The 12,242-nt window shown below is 53.8% G+C and overlaps 1 protein-coding gene across 10 annotated transcripts in view; it reads right to left on the bottom strand.

Moving 5' to 3' along the window:
- The window catches only part of HMBOX1 (homeobox containing 1), a 66,822-nt gene that overhangs the window by 53,851 nt on the left and 729 nt on the right, over nucleotides 1–12,242 (bottom strand). The gene's annotated exons all lie outside the window — the stretch shown is intronic.

Raw genomic sequence — 12,242 nt, 5'->3', positions numbered from 1 at the left:
AACAAAAAAAAAACCCTCGAGTGGGCTGAGATCAGGGTCCAACTGCTTGCCCTGATAATGCCAATGAGGGCATCCATTCAGCTCATCCTAGGAGCTAAGCACTGTTCAAAACTGAGGAATAGCTACGGCAAATCAAGTCGGGCACATTCCCTATCCAACATGGGGCTACCAGTCTAGAGAAGCAGCATGGCATAATGGATAGAGCCCGGGCCTTGGAGTCCCGAGGTCATGGGTTCTAATCCCGGCTCCACCACCTGTCTACTGTGTGACCTTCGGCAAGTCACTTCATTTCTCTCGGCCTCAGATACCTCATCTGGAAAATGGGGATTCAGACTGTGAGCCCCACGAGGGACTCTACCCCAGCGCTTAGAACGTAGTAAGCGCTTAACAAATACCATAATTATTATCATTATTATTAGTGAATCTCCGTTTTCTAGATGCGGAAATAAAGGCCCAGAGAAGCGAATGGGAGTGAAGGACAGTGGGGGAGCCGGGCTCTCTCTCCCCGCTAGACCGTGCTCTGATGGCCACTCGGTGACCAGAAGGGGAGAAAGCCTTTCTCACAGGCCTTCAGATTCAGAGGCTATCAGCCCTCGAACTCATTTCTAAAGCTAAGCGACTCCTTCCGGGCCCCTACCCGAGGGGTGAGCCAGCCCCCGAGGCCCCCCGCCTGGACTCGGGAGACCGCGCGGGCCGCTAGCAGCCGATGCCGATGTCTAGGACCGAGGGCTTGCTCAGGAGAGCCCAAACGCACTGAATGTCTCTCCACCTCCCAAACAGGCCCGCTGGAAAAGTATTTTATTTTCTTAAAGTGCAGGACTCCTGCACCTGCAAACGTGAAGATTTCAGAGGAGATGGGGTGGGGGGAGGATGCGCCTTGTTTACTCTGCCGCTGAAAAAGCATCACACAGTTAAGACCCCGGCTTGCTGCCAGAGTCACACGGAGTAGTGTCGACTCTTGAGGCCAGGCCAGATTTCAAACGAGACAGAGAAAGAAAGCGCGAATGAGCACAAGATTTGGAAGGGAGTGCTGGCACTCACGGTAGGAAGCTTCTGGGCCCAGTGCAAGTTGGTCAACAGCGAACAGGCCCGGGCAGAGGCAGAGGGGTGGATCAACAGGAGAGCGGAAGGGTGGAATTCAGCTGGGCTCTGAGCTCCCCTGGTCAGCCCGCCCAGCCCAGGGCCCGAATACATTGATGTTCTTGGGATGCTGAGAAATGGGCGCAGCTCCTTTCTGCCCCGGCAGTCCAGGCCTGAAATCAGAACCTGACAGAGCTGTGGCGGTTCCCTTAAAGAACAGAAAGGCTGGGACCTGAGAAAACCTCTAAGTTGCCTGAAACTTCCCTCTCTCATTCCCGGGGTCTGCGTCTTTGAGCTAATTGCTGCGGGGCTGCTCCCAGATCCTTTCGGGGGGCACTCCAGCCAGGCCGGTTTCAGAGCCCCGACGAACCTCGGGCCGCCCGAGGGGGAGCAGGGAGAGCGGGCACAGGGCCTGAGACCCAGGCAGTCCCAGCCCTCGAGACACCTCCACCCACCAATCCCCGAAGCCCAACATCCGCCCATGCAAGACCAGGCTGGCCTGGTGGCTGAGGTTTTCTGGGATTCTGGCCGGCCGGTGCTGCCCCTTGGCACTTTGCTAAGTGCTGGGATCTTATCCCCATTTGAAAGATGAAAAAACCGAGACCCAGAGAGGTTAAGTGACTTGCCCAAGGCCTTACAGCAGATGGGCAGGTGGCAGAGCCAGGACTAGAACCCAGGTCTCCCCGCTCCCAGTCCCAGACGCGGGCACACAGTCGGGGGACAGGCGCTAGAACCATCAGTATCGTCTGCCCATTTTTCTTCCTCCCTTCAAGGCCCTACTGAGAGCTCACCTCCTCCAGGACGCCTTCCCAGACTGAGCCCCTTCCTTCCTCTCCCCCTCGTCCCCCTCTCCATCCCCCCCATCTTACCTCCTTCCCTTCCCCACAGCACCTGTATATATGTTTGTACATATTTATTACTCTATTTATTTTACTTGTACATATCTATTCTATTTATTTTATTTTGTTAGTATGTTTGGTTTTGTTCTCCATCTCCCCCTTTTAGACTGTGAGCCCACCGTTGGGTAGGGACTGTCCCTATATGTTGTCAACTCGTACTTCCCAAGCGCTTAGTACAGTGCTCTGCACACAGTAAGCGCTCAATAAATACGATTGATTGATTGACTGATTGATAGTTTCCCTCGAGCCCCACAAAGCCCATCCACGCGCTATCCATTAGGCTGCTTCTCTTACAATATCTGACTCCTTTCAGCTTGGGCGGAAAAGGGAACAGGGCATGCCGGCTTCCCTCAGGTAGGAGGGATGGGGTGGGCAGGGAGATGTCCAGTGCAGACCAGGAGTTGCTAGAGTGTGGGTGAAGTTACCCCGCTAGATGTCTGCCCCCAAGGAAACCTTCCCCGGAAAACCTTGCGATGTCAGAAGGCTCCCTGGCCAGAGACCCCTCAAAACCTCCACGACACCCGTGCTTCACCGCTCCTCAGTCGGCCACCAGCAGCTGTCTTCAGAGTTGGGAAGAATGGCCGGGACACTAGCCACGGCTACTCCCAGGAGCCTGGTGAGCATTCCCGGTCCCCAGGTCCCTCAACAGTGCCCCACGCTCCTCTCCCGCTTCTGGGTCCAGAATCCCATGAGAAGGGCGGGGAGAGAAGAGTCTAAGACAGAAAATAGTGTTGGGGGTGGGGAAGGGGATGGAGATGCCACATTCGTTGTCACAGGCAGAAGGAGCAAGGATAAAACTCAGCTCCGACGCCAGTGAGAATGGCCTTGGGAAAATGAGCTGGAGGGGACAGCTCACTCCTCCCCTAATTGGGCCCCCCAGAAGCACCATGCGGTCCGGCCCCGGACCGAGGCCTGCCTGCCGCTCCAGCCGGAACCCCATACTGGGTTCGCTTGCCCGGAGTTCGGAAGTCGCCCACCAAGTTTCAGCGCAAGTTACAGAAGCTGCTACTTGCTCTCTTCCAATTATGCCTAATTCATTCATTCATTCAATCGTATTTGAGCGCTTACTGTGTGCAGAGCACTGTACCAAGTGTTTGGGAAGTACAAGTCAGCAACATATAGAGACGGTCCCTGCCTAATTCCCGGTTCTCCTAACAATGCAATTTAACTGGAATCTTTCAGGAGTCCTGAGGACCGCCGAAAAGGGGCACGAATGAGAAGCAGCACAGCCTAGTGAAAAGAGCCAAGGGCCCAAGAGTCGGAGGACCTGAGTTCTAATCCCAACTTCATGTCACTTGAGCATGTCACTTCACCCCTTGAAGACAGAGGGACCCTCGAAGACAGAATGACTGACCCCCTGTGGTCCCTGGCGCTCCCCGGCTGAGGAGGGGCTGACCAAGCTCCTTGGGTCGTGGGCAGGCTTCAGGCAAAATATTAATTAGAATACAATATTAACAACCGCAGCCTCGACTTTATAACGCCTCTTCCCAGAAGCTCCAAAGTCTTTTCCGGGCTTTGCTCAGACTTGTGACAATCTGGTTCCTGAAAGCGCGGTCTTACGGCGGAACCCATCGCCCCATAGACAGGGTATTGGTCCTCTCACCTCTCTTGTTCTCGGGCCTGGCCCAGGATCGTGGCCTCAGATGTAGGTGGCCACCTAAATGGGTTTCTCAAGGAGTAACTAAGGACCGACCTTTAAAGTCCTGAATCCCCTCACCCCCTCCTGCCTAACCTCCTTGATTTCCAACTCACTCCAACCCAACCCACACACTTCACTCCTCTCATTCCAACCTACTCACTGAGAGAACCTCTGTCTCATCTTACTCGCCGCTGATGCAATCCCTACCCGCGTAGGGCTCACGGTCTGGCAGAGGAGCCAGACCAGAGATAACTTCCTGATGGAACAGGGGAAAGAGAAAGTGGCTGAGTGGCTGAATGAGCCCTTAAATACACACCGGGTTTCTACTTCCAGCAGGAGCTCCTGGAACTTCCCTAAATCGATTAATGCTTTGGAACATGGGCAGCTGACTAGACTGTAAACCCCCTGAGGACGGGGAACCCACCTACCAGCTGTCGTGTACTGTACCCTCCCAATCAATCATATTTATTGAGCGCTTACTGTGTGCAGAGCACTGTACTAAGCGCTTGGGAAGTACAAGTTCCCAAGTGCTTAGTACAATCCTCTGCACACAGGTGGTGCTCAATAAATACCACTGACCGGTCCAGCAACTCTACTCTGGAGGGGCAAATGGAGGCAGGCAACTGTGAGCAGTGACTTGCCCGAGGCCAAACACAGGGAGCTCTCATCCACTTGGTAGCCTGGGGCCGAAGCCACCACCTCAGACACAACACATCCATCCATCAGGTCCTAAGCAGTCATTCATTCATATTTATTGAGAGCTAAATGTGTGCAAGGCACTGTACTAAGCACTTGGGAAAGTACACTATAATAAAAAGGCACATTCCCTGCCCACAACAAGCTTACAGCCTAGAACGAGCTTACTGTGCTTGAAGGGGGACTCTCCCCAATCACAGTGGAAGCCCAGTGTGGGCAGGACACCGGGCCCACGTTCCTCCTCAATCTTCGCGACTGCTTAGCACAGCACCTTGGCACCGGGCAGGCTGGCCGTAAAAACCGTTACTTGCGATGCCCTTAGACCTTGGCAGTCCCAGGACCGGGGGTCTGGAGGCTCCCCCTCCCCAGTACAACACGACCCGCGTTCTCGCCACCGTTCTGACCAGACGGGGCCCTCGCCAACTAGAACCCGCACGCGGGCAGGCGGAGCACGCCCGCTCCCTGCCAACAAAGCCATAAACGACGAAGGAACAGCAGAACGGGAGGGTTCTTTGGGCAGAGAAGCCATCGGAGCTCGGACGAACATCCGGACTGAAGAATTGAATAAATAGTCCTCTCAGAGGCGGCCCTGACCGTTTTAGAAGCAACTAAGTGCTTTTGGCCTGGATTAGTATTACAGCCTCGCTAACGGGGAGAACGTCAACTCTTCACCTCTCTCCGGGTCTGAGAATCGGGATGGGCTGGCTCATTCGTCGCCGGGCCGGCCGGACGCCTGGGTCCATTCTGCCCCAGTGGGGTCTGAAGGGGCTGACCCACCGCAAGGCAGAGTTTCAATTCTTAACCCCAGCTTTAAGACCCCTGGCTCCCATTTCAAAAACACAAACAGAGCCGCTTGGCTGGAGAGAAGCGGTGTGGCCTAGTGGACAGAGCACCGGCCTGGGAATCAGAAGGACCTGGGTTCTAATTTTGGCTCTGCCACTTGTCTGCTGTGTGACCTTGGGCAAGTCGCTTCACTCCTCTGGGCCTCGGTTCCCTCATCCGTAAAATGGGGATTAGGACTGCGAGCCCCATGTGGGACATGGACTGTGTCCAAACTGATTACCTTGTATATTAATAACAATAATAATGGCATTTATTAGACTTTTAGACCGTGAGCCCACTGTTGGGTAGGGACCGTCTCTATATGTTGCCAATTTGTACTTCCCAAGCACTTAGTACAGTGCTCTGCACATAGTAAGCGCTCAATAAATACGACTGATGATGATTTATTAAGCGCTTACTATGTGCAGATCTAAGCACTGGGGAGGTTACAAGGTGATCAGGCTGTCCCACAGGGGGCTCACAGTCTTGATCCCCATTTTACAGATGAGGTAACTGAGGCACAGAGAAGTGACATGCCCAAAGTCACACAGCTGACAAGGGGCGGGGTCGGGATTCGAACCCATGACCTCTGACTCCGAAGCCCGTGCTCTTTCCACTGAGCCACGCTGCTTCTCTTCCCCAGCGCTTCATACGGTGCCCAGCACATAGTAAGCGCCCTAATGAATACCAGAAAAAAATAAAGAGCTTGACTGGAAGGAATCAGTAGAAGGGAGATGAGTGGAGGTTGAAAATGTCCCTCCCTTCTGTCTTTAAGTATTGCTAAATCGGTCCCTGTGCTTGGTTCACCCCTTCCCCCACTCTCCGCTGCCTCTCTGCCAGCACCAGCTCCCCGGGCCTTGTTTGTCACTGACAATGGGTCGGCTGTCGGGCTGTCGCGAGCGGACGGCTGTCGAGCGGACGGCTGTCGGGCTGTTGCTTCCTACAGTGGAATGTGAGGACGCAGCGAGAGCATTGTCTTTCTGTGACTGTGACTGTTTTTAATCATGTCACCACAGCACACGCCCAGGGAAGCGGAGAGGACTGGAGGGAGGGAGGGAGAGAGACGGGAGAGGGCCAGGGAGCCGGGGGGAGGAAAACAGCAACTTCGGACATTCCTCACTTCTCTGCCGCCCCGGGCCCACACTGCATTGGACTGCAGGCTTGGAGCCGAGCTCTGCACGCCACAGCTGGGCGCGAAATACCACGGACGGACGGACCGACGGACTGACAAGCGCTTACTGTGCACCGGGAACTGCGCTGAGAGCCGGGGTAGATATAAGATAATCGGGTTGGACAAAGTCTCACGGGGGGGCTCACGGTCTAAGGAAGAGGGAGTAGGATTTAACCCCCATTCTACAGATGGGATAAGCGAGGCCCGGAGACACTCAGCGACTTACACGAGGTCACCCGGCAGATAAGTGGCAGAGCCGGGATCGGAACCCAAGTCCTCGGACTCCCGGGCCCGGTCCTGTAGGCCGCACTGCTTCTCACGAGGCCCCACAGGCAGACCCGACCCCCGAAGCCCAAGCCTGGTGCCTTTCCCGATGCCGGAAGCCCGCGTGAGAGGGATGTGCGGGCGGGGGTGGGAAGGATCATCCGGGGCTGTCCTCTGGGTCCCTACCAGAAGCAGCATGGCGTCGTGGAGAGAGCACCAGCCCGGGAGTCAGAAGGTCATGGGTTCTTATCCCGGCTCCGCCACTCGCCTAGGCATGACCTTGGACGAGTCACTTGACTTCTCTGTGCCTCAGTTCCCTCGTCTGTAAAATGGGGATTGAGACCATGAGCCCCACGTGGGACAGGGACTGTGTCCAACCCCACTTGCTTGCATCCACCCCAGCGTTTAGTAGAGAGCCTGGCACATAGTAAGCATTTAAACAAGCACCATTATTATTATTACCCTCCTCTTGCTGGGTGCTCATGGAGCCCCTGGGCTGCCTCAGTAGCCGGGGCAGTGGCCATCAGCATCCCGGGAAGGCCAGGGTGGGGGAGCGGGAATGCTGTTCCACTGTCCGGCTGCCCCAGCCACACCCTTGAAAGATGACAGGCCTGCAGACCGGGTGGCCCGGGGAGGCTGGTCGGGTGGCTCGTTCCCGCAGCCGCGGCGCCTCTCGGCCTCGTCCCTTCCCGGCCTCTATCCAGACCCGGTTGTCACCATCATCATCATCATCAATCGCATTTATTGAGCGCTTACTATGTGCAGAGCACTGTACTAAGCGCTTGGGAAGTACAAATTGGCAACATATAGAGACAGTCCCTACCCAACAGTGGGCTCACAGTCTAAAAGGGGGAGACAGAGAACAAAACCAAACATACTAACAAAATAAAATAAATAGAATAGATATGTATTACTAGAATAGATATGAATAGATATATATAGCTCTCTTCCTCCCTTCAAGGCCCTGCTGAGGGCTCACCTCCTCCAGGAGGCCTTCCCAGACTGAGCCCCTTCCTTCCTCTCCCCCTCGTCCCCCTCTCCATCCCCCCCATCTTACCTCCTTCCCTTCCCCACAGCACCTGTATAGATGTTTGTACATATTTTTACTCTATTTATTTATTTATTTATTTTATTTGTACATATCTATTCTATTTATTTTATTTTGTTAGTATGTTTGGTTTTGTTCTCCCCTTTTAGACTGTGAGCCCACTGTTGGGTAGGGACTGTCTCTATATGTTGCCAACTTGTACTTCCCAAGCGCTTAGTACAGTGCTCTGCACATAGTAAGTGCTTAATAAATACAATTGATTGATTGATTGATATGTACAAATAAAATAAATAAATAAATAGAGTAATAAATATGTACAAACATATATACATATATACAGGTGCTGTGGGGAAGGGAAGGAGGTAAGATGGGGGGGATGGAGAGGGGGACGAGGGGTTGTCCTCCGCCGACGCCTGAGCACCCGGACCGGGGGCGGGGAGCGTGTATGCCATCCTGCTCATGCGTGTGCACACATATGTACCAACAGCGCACAAGGTACGGTATATACATATTCCATACTAAGCCCCCCACAACCTGAAAACCAGAAACCTGGGCCCACCAGGCCTGACCAAGCCTGTGCTGACAGCCTTGGGCCAAGTCACGGCTGCCACGGGGAGACTGCCTGGGGGCATAGGGCCTCGTGGAGACCCAGAGACAGAGAGAGACACTTTTAGGCCAGCAGACCAAACAGAAGTAGAGATCCTCCCCGCTGACTGCGTCGATCAAAAGCAAGAAGCGGGGAAAACAGCCCGCCAAATGGATCGGGGCAAAACGACCGGGCAGAGATCAATCGATCATATTTCTTGAGCGCTTTACGCTGCGCAGAGCACTGTACTAAGCACGTAAAAGAATACAACAGAATTAGCGGACATGCTCCCTGACCACAACGAGCTTACACTCTAGAGGGGGAGATGGGACACTAGTAAATCAATCAATGGTATTTACTGATCAGCTTCTGATTCTGATGGAGCGAGAACGGCTTGTATTTAAAGATGTCTGCGGGCGCAGCCCCCTCTAGACCCTAAGCTCATTATGGGCAGGGAATGTGTCTGTTATATTGTTGTATTATCCTTTTAGACTTTTAGACTGCTTTTAGACTGTGAGCCCACTGTTGGGTAGGGACTGTCTCTATATGTTGCCAATTTGTACTTCCCAAGCGCTTAGTACAGTGCTCTGCACATAGTAAGCGCTCAATAAATACGATTGATGATGATGATCCTCTCCCAAATACTTAGTCCAGTGCTCCGCACACAGTAAGCGCTCAGTAAATACAACTGACTGACTGATGCAAAGTGAAAAGCCCACACGGAAGTGCGGCTTAGTTGAAAGGGCATAGGCCTGGAGTCAGAAAGGCCTGGGTTCGGACCCTGGCTCTGCCACATGTCTGCTGTGTGACCTTGGGCAAGTCTTTTCGAGACTGTGAGCCCACTGTTGGGGAGGGACCGTCTCTATATGTTGCCAACTTGCACTTCCCAAGTGCTTAGTACAGTGCTCAATAAATACGATTGATTGATTGATTTTCACTTCTCTGTGCGCCTCAGTTACCTCATCTGTAAAATGGGGATTATGACTGTGAGCCCCATGTGGGACAGGGACTCTGTCCCACCTGATTAACTTGTATCTACCCCAAGGCTTAGAACAGTGCCTGGCACATAGTAAGCGCTTAACAAGTACCATATATGTATATATGTTTGTACATATTTATTACTCTATTTATTTTACTTGTACATACCTATTCTATTTATTTTATTTTGTTAGTATGTTTGGTTTTGTTCTCTGTCTCCCCCTTTTAGACTGTGAGCCCACTGTTGGGTAGGGACTGTCTCTATATGTTGCCAATTTGTACTTCCCAAGCACTTAGTACAGTGCTCTGCACATAGTAAGCGCTCAATAAATACGATTGATGATGATGATGATGATGGTAATTATTATTACTGCTATTAGTAGGTGGGGGGCTTCTCGGGTGGGGACGCCGACCTCAAAGGCTAAAATCAGGGCTGGGGAGGGAGGGTCACTCGGTCTGTCTACTGGCGTGGCCCAGGAGGATGGCACTACAGTATTGACCCTCCGCTTGGAAACGCCCAGCAGAGGATCAATCGATCCCCCGCGATTACGCTGGACAGCTCGGGGGAGGGTTCACCCAAAAGGCAGTTTTCCCCCCCGAAAGCCAAGATGAGCGATCTGCCGAGCCCACCACCACCGGCCACCCCCCTACACACACATCCCCTGCCGGGCCCACGCGGCACGGGGACCCTCCCTCTAAAGCCGGTCCTTAAAGGCCCTTGCAGCGGATTTGCCGACACAGGACGATCCAACATAAACACAATATGACTCTGGAAATAAATAAAAAAACAGATTGGATTCCCAAACGGAACAGATTTTCCAAAGAGTCTAACGTGGGCAACGTTTTTAGCTGAAGCCACACAAAAATAAATGTGTCTTTCACAGTTACAAGATGAAATTTGAAGTTGGCAAAGCTACAGAAGGCTATTGCCTCCCTCCTCTGGAGGCAGACCATCTGACTGTCGGGGTGTGGAGTAGGCGCTCTCGGCTCAAGCGGGCGATGAAGATCCTACAACGATCCAGCGACTGGGTTTTCATCATTTCCCCCTCAATGACCGTCGGCCCTTCGGACCGCACCAGTGAACGCCCCGCGCCCGGGCTTAAGACTATAACCCGCTGGGCATCCGAGACCCGATTTCGACCTATCGGCCGGGAAGCGTCTAACGGGGTGGAGGGGGAGAGGAGGGAGACGGCTCAGTACGGTAACTAATCATACTTTTCCAGCCGTGATTTTGGCCCGGCAGGCTTTGCCACCTGTAAGCCTGGCAAAACGCTCCCTGTGACACTCCTTCCGTCGGTGGCCCCTTCTCCGGGGAGCCAAGACCGGCTTCGCCCCGGTTGGGCCTCGGAAAGGCCAAGAGGTCCGAATGCGTCGTTGCATTTAATGATAATAATAATGATGGCATTTATTAAGCGCTTACTATGCACAAAGCACCGTTCTAAGCGCTGGGGAGGTTACAAGGAGATCAGGTTGTCCCACGTGGGGGGGGGGGGGTTCAAAGTCTTAACCCCCATTTTACAGATGAGGGAACTGAGGCACAGAGAAGCTAAGTGACTTGCCCAAAGTCACCCGGCTGACGACTGGCAGAGTGGGGATTCGAACCCATGACCCCTGACTCCAAAGCCCGTGCTCTTTCCGCTGAGCCACGATGCTGTTTCACACCGAGGGTCCGAACAATGGTTAACTTCGAGAGACGCGAGAATGTTAAGTACGGGCCGGAGAACACCCTCCTTCTCATTTCCTCATCGCTCCGTGAAGCACCTAGACTTTGGAATTCCCAGTACTTCCCAAGCGCTTAGCACAGTGCTCTAAGCGCTCAGTAAATACGACCGAATGAATGAGTTCACGGTGGAGGGGTGGTGGGAGGCGAGGACCGGCCTTCGGGGCCGCACTGTACTTTCCAAGCGCTTAGCAGAGTGCTCTGCACGCTGGAAGTGCTCGATAAACAGGACAAAACTAGGACTTTCGGACGGAGTTGCACACACAAACACACGCCCACACACCGATGCACACAAAAACAGACACGGTGGGAGGGAGATTCCCGACACAGGGAGCGGAGCCCACGTTTTGAAGCCTGGATGACGACGGTGGGGGTCCCAGCGGGCGACCTCGCCAACCTTTTCGGCTGCTCATGGGGGGGGAAAAGTCGTTTTTTCCCCAGCAGCAGGGGCGAAAGCAATCCCTCTTCACGGCGGAGGGGCTCCCTGAAATAAAGACACCCGCTTCCTGGGGGCTGTCAACTTGCGACCGGCTCGAAATTCCCACGGAAGGCCCGGGGCCGTTTTTTGGAGTTGCCCACCCATCACGAGGCTGGTTGAAAAGTCCGGGTGGCGATCCGAAACGCAAGTCCCACCGACCCATTAAGATTATTCAGCTGGGCGCTTCCCGGGGCCGTAAAATCCGAATAAAGTTGGACGGTAGAGACTGCAGCATCCCGAGTTCGGGCGAGGTTCCCTTTCCGCCCCACGAAGGGAGGTCAAAATACATTAAAAAAAAAAAATAAGGAATCTGGCCAGGCGGGGCTGGCAGAGGGAGGGATGGAGGCCGCAGGGCAGGCCACCAACTCAGCAGAAATAAATCAATTCTCCCCACGAGGCCCGCAGCTGGGCAGGCCGGGGGATCGATCGATCGATCGGCTGTATTGATCGGGCGCTTCTCGGGGTGCGGGGCACGCGGTGGATGGGCCGCGACCCCCACCCAAATTCATTCAGTCGTATTTACTGAGCGCTTACTGTGGGCAGAGCACTGGACTAAGCGCTTGGAAGCCCCCGCACGTGGAGTACAATTCACGGCCTGGGGGCGGGGGGATGGAGGGACCCCCGGCACGCAGACTAATCAATCAATCCATCGTATTTATTGAGCGCTTACTGCGTGCGGAGCACTGGACTAAGCGCTTGGGAAGTCCAAGTTGGCAACCTCTAGAGACAGTCCCTACCCAACAATCAATCAATCGTATTGATTGAGTGCTTACTGTGTGCAGAGCACTGGACTGAGCGCTTGGGAAGTTCAAGTTGGCAACCTATAGAGACAGTCCCTACCCAACAACAATCAATCAATCA

Source organism: Tachyglossus aculeatus, chromosome X2 (assembly GCF_015852505.1).
Source record: "Tachyglossus aculeatus isolate mTacAcu1 chromosome X2, mTacAcu1.pri, whole genome shotgun sequence".
In the NCBI taxonomy this organism is placed as follows: Eukaryota; Metazoa; Chordata; class Mammalia; order Monotremata; family Tachyglossidae; genus Tachyglossus; species Tachyglossus aculeatus.
The sequence above is the reverse complement of the archived record's forward strand: the minus strand, read 5'-3'. Positions and strand labels throughout refer to the sequence as shown.